We start from the raw sequence: 13,436 nt of genomic DNA, 5'->3' as shown, positions 1-13,436 counted from the left end.
CTTTCTGGGCGGCTTTTTACATGCATTTTTTAGCAGAAGCAGTTCCGAGAAAATCGCAATTTCTGTCTCAACAGTGATCAAAGCTAAATAAGGCCCTAAATACCTTTATGCTAGAGGAAAAAAATCTGTACATTTCTATAATATCCCAAATGATACAAGGGATTTCAGAGACCCAGAAAGGCACATTCATCCAACAGACTTTACCATGTCTCATCTGCCAGTCATACACAATATATATACTGTATTATAATAAATGGTACCCAAATTATTTTTTTCTTAAAAAGCTCAAAGCTGTGTAAACATTCAACTTCCTTACTAATTATGTGTAATATGTAACAGGATTTGAATTACCGCTGTTCTTTGCATATACCACAGTTCAGTTTGATATAATGTGGTTACAATAAGCCTATGCATTACATGGCTAATTTGACTGCTTACAAACCTTAATTTTCAACATTTTTCCTTGTGCTTTCAACTGTCACCTCAGGAAACACTGAATATGGTATGAAAATATTTTATGTCAAATAAAAATAGTCTTGATTATATGCAAAGCTGTTTAATGTTTAGTTTCCTGATAGCTCTGTATGCATTAAACATGCAGATGTCTTCAGACAGAAAGCACAACTATGTGCCTGGATTTCATTACTGAAGCACAGGAAACTCCAGGACTAGAACAAAACAGCATGCTAATAAACTTTGGCATGAGAAACGAAATATCTTTCTTTTCCTCCCTCGTTGTTTCGCTCTATCTTTCTTCCTAAAAACTCCTTCTCTTCCAATATTGCTTGAATAATACCTGGTAGAGATATTAAAATGAAAACACAAGGAATTGCAGATGGGAATAATATCTCTGGCAGAATATTAAGCAAGAGTGAAGCTTTCCAGTTATTTGAAGCTTGCACAGGGTTCAGGGATATGAAATGTTACCCATCAGAATACAGAGGTTCTTCACATGGTCTCATATTTCACCTACTCCCCTTACCCTAGGCATCATGCCATTGTAATGTACATCACTGTCAGGGGAGCATTGTTTTACTGCTTTAGTCAACAACAAATGAAGAATTAAAAACCATTACACTGCAAAGAATCCCATGGAAAGATGACAGAACAGGGTAAGAGCCAAGAGGGAGAGTTGGAAGGGCTGATCTGATAAGTACTTATCAGCATTGCATTTATTAAAAAGATACAGTTATACTGTATACCAAGACTTGTTTCCACAGCAGAGATTCAATGTTTTTCTTATGCAACTTCCTGTATAAATGACGTAATAAGGCTCATCAATCACAACAGAAGTGCTAATATCCCATTTCAAAATTAAACCCCATACATACTAGAAGAGAAAGTTAAAGGAGGTCTGTACTAAATGCCGCCGGTCGGAATCCCCGCGGTCGAAATACCGACGCCGGAAACCCGACCACACAATCCCGACAGGAGGGAGAATATGTCGGGATTGTGGCGGTCGGGATTCTGGCGTCGGTATTTCGACCGCCGGGATTCCGGCCGGCGGCATCTTGACTGCATCCCAGTTAAAGATATCGCTCTGAAGGGCTATTCTGAACAATATCTTTTACTGTCTCATCTAGTGTTTACACTTAATGTCGTTAACGGTGCGCGCTCCCGTACATCGTTAATGACCACCTCCCTCGTCTGAACAGTCCAGCTGAGGGAAGACCACGTTAACGAGAGCCATGCTGCAGCCCCCACTCTCCCTATAACTCCCTTCACACCGGCATCGGCAAGTGTATATGCATTTGCCAATGCCGACACCCCGCCGGGTCCCTGCCGCAGCCAATATCGCCGGGTACACACATCAGCTAGTGTGTACCCGGCATAAGGGGCTGCTGCAGAGTTGAATGTATGCCTGTTGGCAGAGCATATCTTACGTATATTTGCACATTGATGCACTGGTACTAAAAGTAAAGAGGATCAGTCCACATTAATGGGAGTCATTTACAAAGAAAATAAATTATTAATATTAAGTTATTTATATAGGGCGCACATAGGGTCTGATTCCAGTTTGTACACGATGTCTGTATTTATGCAGCTGCGTAATTATCAGACAACTTTGCATGCATCAGCTACACTATGCATTCATCAAGGTACTTTTGCGATGATGCTCGTAATGAGGATTTATTCTCAAAATGATTGACAGTCAGAGAAAGTCTGGGGAAGGTAACGGGGAGTGGAGGCAAAAACACAGGTGTGTAATGACCTTTTTCTGGGCATGTCTCTGCTTACATTTGTGGGACCATAGATGCTGCGAATGTATACGCAGTTGCTGAGATTTTGCAATGGCTCCGCTGGACATCTCTAGTCATTTCTGGGTGGCTGATTCACTTGTTTTGTTTCTCGAATCCGTAGCCTGAAAACAATTGTAGCTGCATAGGCTTTTGCACACAAATTGGTATCATGCTGATATCCTGCAGTGCTTTTACAGAGAATATTTAATCATTAACATGTACCCCTGTCACAGTGCACTGGAGCTTGGATTCTGCTTACTGCCTGGGCTAGATTTAAGACATTCCTAACCTCAGTCCTCAAGGTACACTATCGGTCCAGGTTTTAGTGATATCTATGTTTGTGCACAGGTCAGACGTGCCTACCGTCCTGGAATGGCCGGGAGGCTCTTGAAAATCATGTGATCCTCCCGGCCCCCCCAAAAAGGCAAGCAAGTGTCCTAGAACTGGCCCGCACCCCCCTTCAGCTTTTTGTGAAAGCAGCCAATGGTTCAATGTACATAATCTTTGTTTCATGCACAAAATTACAAATATTGCATCAAATTACCATTAGACTATTTGTATATGTGTTTAGACTTGGGTTCCATCCCCAAGATATCTCATTATGGTATGTAAATATTCCAAAATACAGAAAAATCCGATATCCATAACTCTTCTGGTCCCAAGCATTTTGTACATGGGAGCCTCGGAAAAGCTGGCATTGCTGTGTCCTGGTTTACAGTGCAAGCTCAGTCAGTATTCCCAGTGCTCCTAAAAGGACTATGGTAAGTTTCTGGTTCAAAAATTATTACCTACAGGCCTAGAGGTGTTCATCTACTGGTGCTGCTGGTAGAGCTAACAAACAATGGGGCAGGTGTATTAAGCCTGGGGACGTCATAAGGAAGTGATAAACCAGCGATAAGTGCAAGGTGATAAACGCACCAGCCAATCAGCTCCTAACTGTCAATTTGCATATTGGAGCTGATTGGCTGGTACGTTTATCACTTTGCACTTATCACTGGTTATCACTTCCTTATGCCTTCTCCAGCTTAATACACCTGCCCCAATATTACATATGCATTTTGATGTGCCATTTTTTTTCCATCTTGTTGTTTGTGCAGGAACATTTAGAAAGAATGTACGTATGGATATCATAACTAGACATACATATTACAACAGGTGCTGATTAGTTTAACACACCTAAATAAATGACACAAAACTGGAAGTGGAGTAAGCCAGAAGGATATTGTATAACATACATCTCTACTTTGCACCAATACTGATACAAAGTTTCTGTCACAGAGAGTTTCAATCATTTAAACATTACCTATATTCTTCCTCAACAGCTTATTGCTTCCAGCTGTTCTAGTGTAGGATCTGCTTTCTTGGAAATGGACCACATTTGTATCATTTCTATAAAACCACAACAATTCCAAATGTACAGTTAGCTGGGGACAGGAAAATGTGTAAGGGGGTGAGGAATTAGCTTTGCTGATTCCAGGAATTCCTCTCGGAGGATATCTGCTTTCAGGCTACAGGATGATAAAAAGCTAGAAACCGTCACCCAGGAATGGAATACTTGTGCCAACTGAAATATCTACAGACAAATGTTTTTTCCTCTAGGACTCATAAAGAAAGGTCCATGAGCTGATAAATGACATGATGCTCAAAGTGCGCAGAGGTAAATTAGTCTCTAGTGACTCTTCGGTCTGGCCTGCTTCACATGATATGCTCGGAGAATGTACAAAGACAATCTTTATTATGCTGTGATACCATAAATACAGTCAGAAGTCAGAAGGTAGATTCTTATGTCCAAACTGCATTAGACTAGTTATACTAAAAGATACACTGTCTTATATTAGAAGACCTTCTGTATGGTCTCCCACTTCTGTGTGATTTTCCATGTATGTTAACTAGAGATGGCAAGCAATGTTAGCATGGACCTTAATTAGTTGAATTAATGGTCCCAGATGAGCACTACATCTGCTCATCCTTCTATCCCAGAGCTGCACCAAAAGTATTCTCCAGGCATAACTGTCTGGGAACTGACAGAGGATTGACTGAAGCTGATTATAGATATATATTATGATTTCTCTGTCAGCTTCAATCAATGCCCTTGCTGATTGATGACAGATTCAGAAATACAAAGCTGTTATATATTTACGCATAAGCATAATACATATTTGCAAGTACTGGAATAAAATATCCAAATTAATTTATGCTTTATGTTTTAAAACTTTCTGTAAGGGTCAATATCTATAACTAAAAGCAAAAGTGATGAGTACGAATTTTTATACTAATATATCATTCAAATCAGTCTGATTTTTGGTGACTGGGGACTTAAAGAAGTATATATCTACGCCGCCGGCATACCATACTACACCCATCTAACAGAGTGAGCACTCACCCAAACACTATTCATCTCACATGCAGGACCTGCCATGACTTTGCATTCAGGGTGTGATTCAGAGATGCGTGGAAATTCCATCGTGACTGCGTACAGTGGTTCTGCGAAAATATGCAAATATTGTAGCACCAGTGATTTGTACAGAGACACTTACTGGTGGATTCTCTAATCCGCCGCTTGAGTACCAAGTCGCACCATTGGACACACATTTGTTGAACCATGGATTATATGGGCAAACCTATGGTTGCTCTTTATATATGTCAAAGTAAGCCACAAGAGCCATTATAACTGCATACACAAACGCAGTCACAGGCTGAGACATGTCTGCAAAATAGTCATTACATCCCGCACTATATCTGTGGTACTTTTAAATGACCTTTTCCTTTTATTTTCACTGAATATATACGGGTGTAGTATGGTATGCCGGCGGCCGGGCTCCCGGCGACCAGCATACCGGCACCGGGAGCCCGACTGCCGGCATACAGACAGTGTGGCGAGCGCAAATGAGCACCTTGCGGGCTCACTGCACTCGCCATGCTGCAGGCACGTTGGAGCGCTACGCGCACCACGCTATTTTATTCTCCCTCCAGGGGGGTCGTGGACCCCCACGAGGGAGACTATATGTCGGTATGCCGGGTGTCGGGATTCCGGCGCCGGCATACTGTGCGCCGGGATCCCGACATTCGGCATAGTGAAGACCACACCTGTTAGACACCTAGTAGCCAAACTAAATCCAAATGTGGAGGGAGGTAAGCCGGTACCTGGAAGATTCTTAGTATGCCTAATGTGTCTGTAGCTTGTACAAGCAGGGAAGTGAGAGAAGAGCAGTGACAGTCACAATGCCACACAACACAAGAAATTAGCTCTTGTATCATGATACTATGGCCATTTGGAACAAATAATATGTGCTGGATAGTAAAGTTGGAAGATGAAAATAATGATGTACATTGTTTTCAATTAGAGGCATGTTTATCAACTTTTTGTAAAATAAGAAAAAAACTGTGCTTTCTGCATGTCTTCTGCACTTTGTAAGTATCCCTGTATGGAGGTACAACAGGAGATCTGGCAGTGAACTCCTGTTTTCCTTAATTATTGTAATATTTTCTCTAAAAAAATTGACACTCCAAAGCCCTTTATGGGAACAACATTTTTATGTAATGTATCAAGTTCCAAAATTTAATTTTTTTCTGATCTTGATCTCCTTATGTAACGCCAGCTTTTTCTGGCATTATAAGGCTGATTTAATAGACTGCAGCAAAGGAATCATTTTCCGATCCCTCCTCTGTGACTCTACTCTCTCGTTGTGCATCCTCTCAACCACCTAATTTCCCAGCAGGAAACACACATATGCTAATAAATGATATCTCTGATATAACTATATTCTTCAGAAGACCTCCATCTGATAATGCTGTGTAACACTTACATTTTTTGTTTGTCCCCTTATATTGTTTTTTTAAATAATGTTATACATTTTGAAAGTCATCACAGTGACATATGTCAAACTATATTACAATTACCATTTCCAACAACTTGCTGCAATGTTAAGCAGGTCATGATATGTTCCAGCACCTGGACACTTTCCAGCCTTATGCACTTGCCTGCATCTGGTCAACAAATGTGATGTACTCCTAGAAGAAAAATATTTAATCTCCGGGCAGCTACTTTTCAGAGGAGCTGTCCGGGATAGAGAAAGTTAATAAATTGCAATGGTAAAAATGTAGGAGTGATGATCGACATGTACTGTAAGTCAGTATGTGTCTTGTAACATGACTGGATCTCTTAATACTTATGCCCTTGATGGTCTGTCTCCATCAGTTCAGCATTGGTAACTGTATACCATTTTGCCTGTCTAGTTGTGCACTAAACAGTCTTTGTTGTTAGTAAATCTGTAAAGAAAAGCACTTGTAAACAAGTGAAGCACTTGTTTGCTTTCCACCCAAAGAAAATTGAGGAAATAAAGACTGAGCTACAACAGTGAGGCTGACTCCAAGGTACTTTAATGCTAGGTTTACTGGAGAAATGTACCATTACCACCAACCTGGCAAATAGGAAGTTTCGCATTTATGACCAATTATGGTGCATGGTAATAGAAAGTGCAGTCTCCACCAAGCATGCTCTGTAAACCACAGTTACATTGCTGCATTGCTACATTGGCATGGAGTCTGGGTGGCACCAAAAAGTTCTTTACAACTTCAGAGGGGTTCTGAGAAATCCTTTGACCCAAAGTATTTTTGTCCAGCAAAAATATAATCAGTAGCTAGGAGCAGGGCCGGACTGCCCATCTGGCACTTCTGGCAAATGCCAGAAGGGCCGATGGGCTTGTTGGGCGGTCCTGTAAGGCAGAGAGCGGGAAGGCCGTGCGCAGTGCAGCCTCCAGATATCCGCTCTGTCCACTCACCTGCCTTCCCTCTTGTCTCCATAGAAATGGAGGCGTGCCGCGAGTCCACGACCCCATGACTCGCAGCACACCCCCGTGTGCTGGTCATGCACCCTTGGCCCCCGTCCATCTCCATGGAAATGGGGGCGTGCCATGAGTTCACGCCCCCCTGACTTTAGTGCCCTTGCACGCACATGTCAGGGCTGAATTCAGACCCCAGTTCGTCCCTGGCCAGGAGTATATAACTATCCCTACTGTGCTCAAGACTAGTGACTATTCTCCATCATTAGGGCCATGTTCAGCCTTTGGAAATCTAACTATGTCAAATACAACTATTAGTGGTGCTTTAGAAAATGTTTTAATGAAACGAAATTATGCATAAGACAACACATCCTATTAATAGAAGGCCTGATTTAGCACAGGACGCTGTTTTAAATGTCCATGCAGATTCCCGATTATTGGAAATGTGCACAGGTGCAGGACCCGTTCTGCACATATGCAGAATTAGTCCTGAGCGATCACATGCAGTCCCCGTTCTGCCTCTGCCTGATTGACAGACAGAGATGTTCAGTGGGTGGTGTGGGGACGGCTGGCATTTCCAGAAATGGGGACGTGAAACCCTCATTTTCCAGGAGTGGCAAGGCCAGGGTCTGCATCACTGCATGCATACTTCCTGACCTCGCAAGGCGCCCTGTAACGAACAGCCTGAGTAAACTCAGGCTTACTCAGCTGGCCGCATGCGAGAAACATTGAGACCATCGGTCGCGATGTTGATGCCAGGTTGCGACCTCGGTCACAGCGCTGGGACCGCTAGTGCAGCGAGGAGGTGTCTGACACAACCTTCTGCATTTGCACTTTCAGAAGACAGATTTTCAGCAGACAGACAGAACACAAGCGGCTTGCAAGTCCATCAACTGCTGAATAATGCCCAGAGTACCGTCCTTTAGTAAAATTTGTGCTTTTTTATGGGAGATCTGTAAAGCATTTTTGGGGTGTATGTGTAAATTATATTAAAGTGTATGTGTAAATTATATGAATATATTAAACATTTACTACATGTTTCGAAAAGATAACATAAATGTAACACTGGCAAGATATCACTGACTGCAATAACAAGAGTAAAAATATGCCCTAACAATCTATATAATGTTGTTGAATTTGTGGTAATGAATAAACAGTGTGTAAAATTGCCAAGTGCAGATTGAGAGGAGAACAGGCTTTTATGCCCAGTGGAATTTTAAGTCTGCAAAAATAATGGAAAAAAAAGGAAAGCTTCACAAATTTCCGTATCATCCTTGCCCAGGCGCCATGCTAATCTTTTCTGTACTGCTCCAATTTTGGTGTATGTACAGCAGGAGCTAGCACAATAGGGATCAGGCCTGTTTTACATTAACCATACAGAGCTTTGCAAATGAACTGTTCTGCTGAATTGAGCTGGAAGCGAGCATGAAAAGCTATATCTTGGGATTTGCACATTGATCCTGACTACCTTTATAATAGAAGTCAAACTTTATTTTTGCTGAAATTAAGAAAAAAACTGTTGGCACCTGTTTTTTGTAATTTAACATCCTCCTAAATTTGCTAAATATGCCCTTTTCATTCTGTTCTATTTTAACACAATCAAGCATTGAAGTCATTTTAGTTAGAAGTGTTTTATTAACAAATGCAAGTTTACCTATTGTTTTACACCAAATAGTTTAGATGGTTTATTTACCCATCCGTACTTATATTGTTGTTTTTTATTTACATAACTATTATAACTATTTGCTAATTTTAAAGTTTGTGCAAGCATAGTGCACCTTGGGCCTGATTCATATTTGTATCATACTTGCCTACTTTTGAAAAAGCATTTCAGGGAGATTGTGACGGTAACACCTATCTGCGTGGACGTGTACTGCTACATCTGAGAGGCGTGTCATAAAAATGACTAAATGAGTAAATGTAAATGAGCCCCAAAGTTAGGTAACAATTAGCAGCACAATTCTCAGTACACAATACAGCTGAGATGTAAGAAAGCAAAGGAGTAATCAGCGTACTACCAGGGGCAGGCAGCTGGTGGAAGAGAGAACAGTCACGAGTGGGTATAGACAGTCACTGAGTAGGAGAGAGCTGTAATTGATGTTTGATAGAAGAGGGTTGTGAGAACAGAAGGGAAAAAGGCATCTGCTCCAACGAGAACACAATCTAGGGGGAGGGCAGTGGCAAACGCAGGATTTCTAAGGGGGGGTTTCCAGATAAGTTCTCTCTCTCTCTCTCTCTCTATATATATATATTTTATACATATACATGTCTTAATATATATATGTATATATATGTATATATTATACATATACATGGTTTAATATATATATATATATATATTGTACACACACACACACACACACACACACACACACACACACACACACAAACACGTATGTATATTCATACATACAATTACATGCACACTTAAGCAGAGCTGGAGATGGAAGCCCTCTCCTGACTGTCTGCAGCTGCAAACGTCAGTGCAGACATGTGTGCCTGCCGTTCCCTCTGCTCCTGTCCCGAGTGACTACCGCTCCCACCGCTGCTGAGTGACAGCCGCTCCCTAGTGATTGTCGCTCTCCAGCCACACTGCTATGTGCCTGCAGCTCCATCATCTGCTCTGTTTGCCAGTGTGAGGAGCCGCACGCAGTGAGTAGCCTCTCCGTGGAGCCACACGCAGCGGCTTTGATCCTGCTGCTCACCTGCCATTGCCCCCAAAAAATAAAGACCTCGGCACCTGGGCTCGTAAGAGGGGGTTTCTGGGTACTCAGAAACCCCCCTGTGTGCGCCACTGGAGGGGCGAGACAGACAAGTGACATGAGGTGCAAGCAGGCAGAAGGCGGCCTGATGGCAGGAAGTGAGCAAAGCATAGATAGCCAAGGCATGAAGCAGGGGGTTGGGAGAGTGGCTTTGAGACTATGTTATGCAGATGGGTATGCTTTGATAGTTTATGTACGAATATGATGTTTGGAGGTTTGCGCAGGTGAAAGACCTGTTCTGCACATATGCAGAACGGGTCTTGTGATGTCGCTCCCAGCCCCCAGTCATTATTGACATGCTGTTGCATTTAGAGGGAGGAGTGGGGGCGGAACCATTCTTCAAAATAGGGGCATGTCAGCCCTGTTTTAAAGGCGTGATGGGTCCGGGACTTCCTAGACCCTGGTATTTGGATCCAATGGCCAGGCTGCGAAAGCTTCAGCTTATGCTGGCTGGTTGGTGCTTGTAATTATCGCAAATCACATCTGATTGTCGAAATGTTGATTTGATGCTGCACCCTGAGACACAGCTCATGGATCCTTGCTAATGCTAACAGGAGGTATCTGTCTCTAACAGACGCCTCCTGCTGATTTAGAATTTTAATTAGATGGAATTGCATAGACGCTTCCTTGCGGCTGTGCAATTCCATACACATATAAATCGGGCCACTTGTATTGCAGAAATGTTCCCATGTGATTGTCATGTATTTACATAGATACATATCCAAGTTCAGCCTTTGTTGAAACATAACAATCTTGCAAATCTCTGCAACTTTGATGGGATTGGTGGGCTATATGGAAATGAGCACGATGGAAAAACTAAAAATGTCACTTCAAAGTCTTGCCTACTCTTATCTTTGGACCTACTCCTTAATTATTTACAGCTTTTTTTCTCTCAAAATACATCTGCTACCTCATTCCTGTATTATTCTGTTCACTGTCATGGATCTGTGCTAATTCACACCCCAGTAGCCACTTAATGTGTCTCCTTTCTGGACCATGTAACCTTCACTAAGAATACATTATATAGAACATGCGGCTGTCGTCATACTCACTGGGTTACTGTCCCCTGACATCACAGCTTTTCTGGCTGTTGGGCCAGTTGCTCTGGAGACAGTGGACAACATTTCCTGATCCTGCAGAGGAATGCCACTCTCTGCCGAGGTGCTGTGGATTTTGACACAGCTTCACAGATAGCAGCTGATTGGTCTTGGTAATATTATTAAATACACCCTTGATAGCTTCTGTTTGCTTTAACACGAACCTGCTATTCTGGTATCTGATTGCTCATTAGTGACTTGGCTTTGACTCTGTATTTTGCTGACTACTTTTGCCTCTGACCTTGGCTTTTCTCTGGACTACTGTCGATCTGCTGTGAGCCCTAAGCCAGCTGTATTAAACTGCTACTGTGTGTATGCTGCCAGGCCCTGAGCCAGCTCAGTTAAACTGTCTGTCTGCAAGCAACTAACCCGGACCAAGCATTATCTATCACTACAGTCTGTCAGCTAGTCCTGATCCAAGTTGATTTGGTCATATTTGTCCTGTCTACTGTTACTTCAGTTACTAGTTGCAGTTGACCTTTGACCTGCCTATCCAGTCTGCTGCTTGCCCTATGTTTGTTACCATTATCCAGCATAGTGTCTTTTGTAGAGTGTCCTCTCAGCTTTAATCCTTAGCACGGCCATGTGGTGACAAGCCTCTATTTCTTAGATGAAGCCCTGGAGGCAACCAAATACTGGTAAGAATATCTAGCTTTATGTGAAAGGCTTTCAAGAGATACTTCTTCTGAGGAAACTGCTGGCTCTGTAATAGCTGAGAAATGCATTTAGATTGAGCTGACACAAGCAGTAGCCATTTCTTAATATCACTGCATATCCTGGATGCTTGCTAATACCTCGGGTACACCCTCCCCCTTCAGTACACCCTACCGAGACTTGACGGAGCAACTCCACAACTACCACTTGAGTCCCTGGTTGCATGGCGGGGAGTCACCGCAAGAGCCAGAAAACAGCACTCATCGACAGCCTGTAAATGCTGCTGTGGACCGAGCTCTCTTGACGCCGTGGATGGCACTGAATGCTGGCTGTCAACTTAATTCTTTGTGGGTGAAAACCATGGATTTACATAGGGGTAGTAGCAAAGCGCACTTGATCAACACTAAACAACATATTGGAAATTCCTACTTGTGTGAATCCTATCCAGGACTGCATATGAAAGACTGACATAAAATATATTTTTTTCTTGGACATAAATCAGTTGCACAATCACTAAGGGTATTAACCCTCAATTTAGGGCAACTGCATGTCATTAATTATTGCTATCTTGAAAGAATTTGATAATATGTATTATTGTTTTTAAATGTGATTAAATGTTATTCTAACCTTTAATATTATTTATATCATATATGTTACTTAATAACAAAGTGGCATGTATTTTATCTGTTTACTTTATTGATTTCCAGAAAATCGAATAGGAGCTGCTACTTTATTAAGGAGAGAATTGTTGGAATTTGTATAGTTAAGTGCACCCAATTCTGTCTATTCTTTAAGACTAAACAGTCTGATTAAATTATGTGAAATGCAACTGCTATAGGTGAATATCTGACAAAGCAGGATATGTACCAATCAATCAGCTTCTTTCATTTTAAAACTGTGCTAGATACTTGGTAGCTAGAAGCTAATTTGTTACTATGGCCAACTTCACATTCTCTCTCTCTCTCTCTCTCTCTCTCTCTCTCTCTCTCTCTCTCTCTCTCTCTTCAGGATTGTATCCACCTTATCTCACCCCTAAAGTAGTACATTTTATTTTTTTTATTTTACTTCCTAGTTAACTGTATTATTTTTTAGGCCAAATGTAGTTTTCTTTTGGTACTGTAGTCAAATAAAATACATGAATACATCAAGTATACATGTATATTGTATGTCACATAAGAACATGCTCTATCACTAAGGCCACTGTCTCAGAAAGTATCTGGATCTTACTAAATCCGTATAGTTCCTTGTGTGTAAATTATTACTATTATTATAACTATTATATCAGTTATTTCTACAGTATCTACATATTCTTCAATGCTTTACAGAAATAATCAATTAGATCAGACCTAGTGGAGTTTATAATCTGTATTCCCTACACCTCACGTGCACATACGGTTAGGGGTCTATTTACTAACCCTTGATTGATATAAAGTGGACAGAGATAAAGTACCAGCCAATCAGCTCCTAACATGTCACAGGCTGTGTTTGAAAAATGACAGTTAGAAACTGTTTGGTTGGGACTTTATCTCCGTCCACTTTATCTCCATCAAAGGCTTAGTAAATAGACCCCTTAATCTTGTCAGATGCCAAGCAACCTACATGTGTGTCTTTGGCATCTTAGATGAAACCTACAGTACACAAATATTATGAGAACATACAAACACACAACAAGTAGGGCCCTGGTTTGAATTAAACAGATGATCATCATCCCAGTGCTCTGGGACAGCAATGCTGATCATTGCACTACCGTGCCGTGCCTTAAATTATCAATAGTGTTTCCTGCTGTAACTTGGGACCCCATTATGTTTCATTGATGAGGTGCTCTACCTGAACTCGCTTTCCCCATGCTTATAATTAGCTCCCCAGGAGGATACCCAATCATATTTACTTGTGAGCCTGTTC

The 13,436-nt window shown here is 41.7% G+C and overlaps 1 long non-coding RNA gene and 1 other non-coding gene across 2 annotated transcripts; both read right to left on the bottom strand.

Moving 5' to 3' along the window:
• Positions 1–637: 637 nt before the first annotated feature.
• LOC134911553 (uncharacterized) lies at positions 638–11,323 on the bottom strand. Its single transcript, XR_010176666.1, has 4 exons — positions 10,836–11,323; positions 6,141–6,297; positions 4,624–4,724; positions 638–796 (listed from the first exon to the last, which is right to left on the bottom strand). It is a non-coding gene; the product is annotated as an uncharacterized LOC134911553 (long non-coding RNA).
• Positions 8,259–8,365, bottom strand: LOC134913591 (U6 spliceosomal RNA). Its single transcript, XR_010177302.1, has one exon. It is a non-coding gene; the product is annotated as a U6 spliceosomal RNA (small nuclear RNA).
• Positions 11,324–13,436: the final 2,113 nt, after the last annotated feature.

Source organism: Pseudophryne corroboree, chromosome 4, assembly GCF_028390025.1.
Source record: "Pseudophryne corroboree isolate aPseCor3 chromosome 4, aPseCor3.hap2, whole genome shotgun sequence".
In the NCBI taxonomy this organism is placed as follows: domain Eukaryota; kingdom Metazoa; phylum Chordata; class Amphibia; order Anura; family Myobatrachidae; genus Pseudophryne; species Pseudophryne corroboree.
Note: the sequence above shows the minus strand (reverse complement) of the source record. Positions and strands in the feature narration are given on the sequence as shown.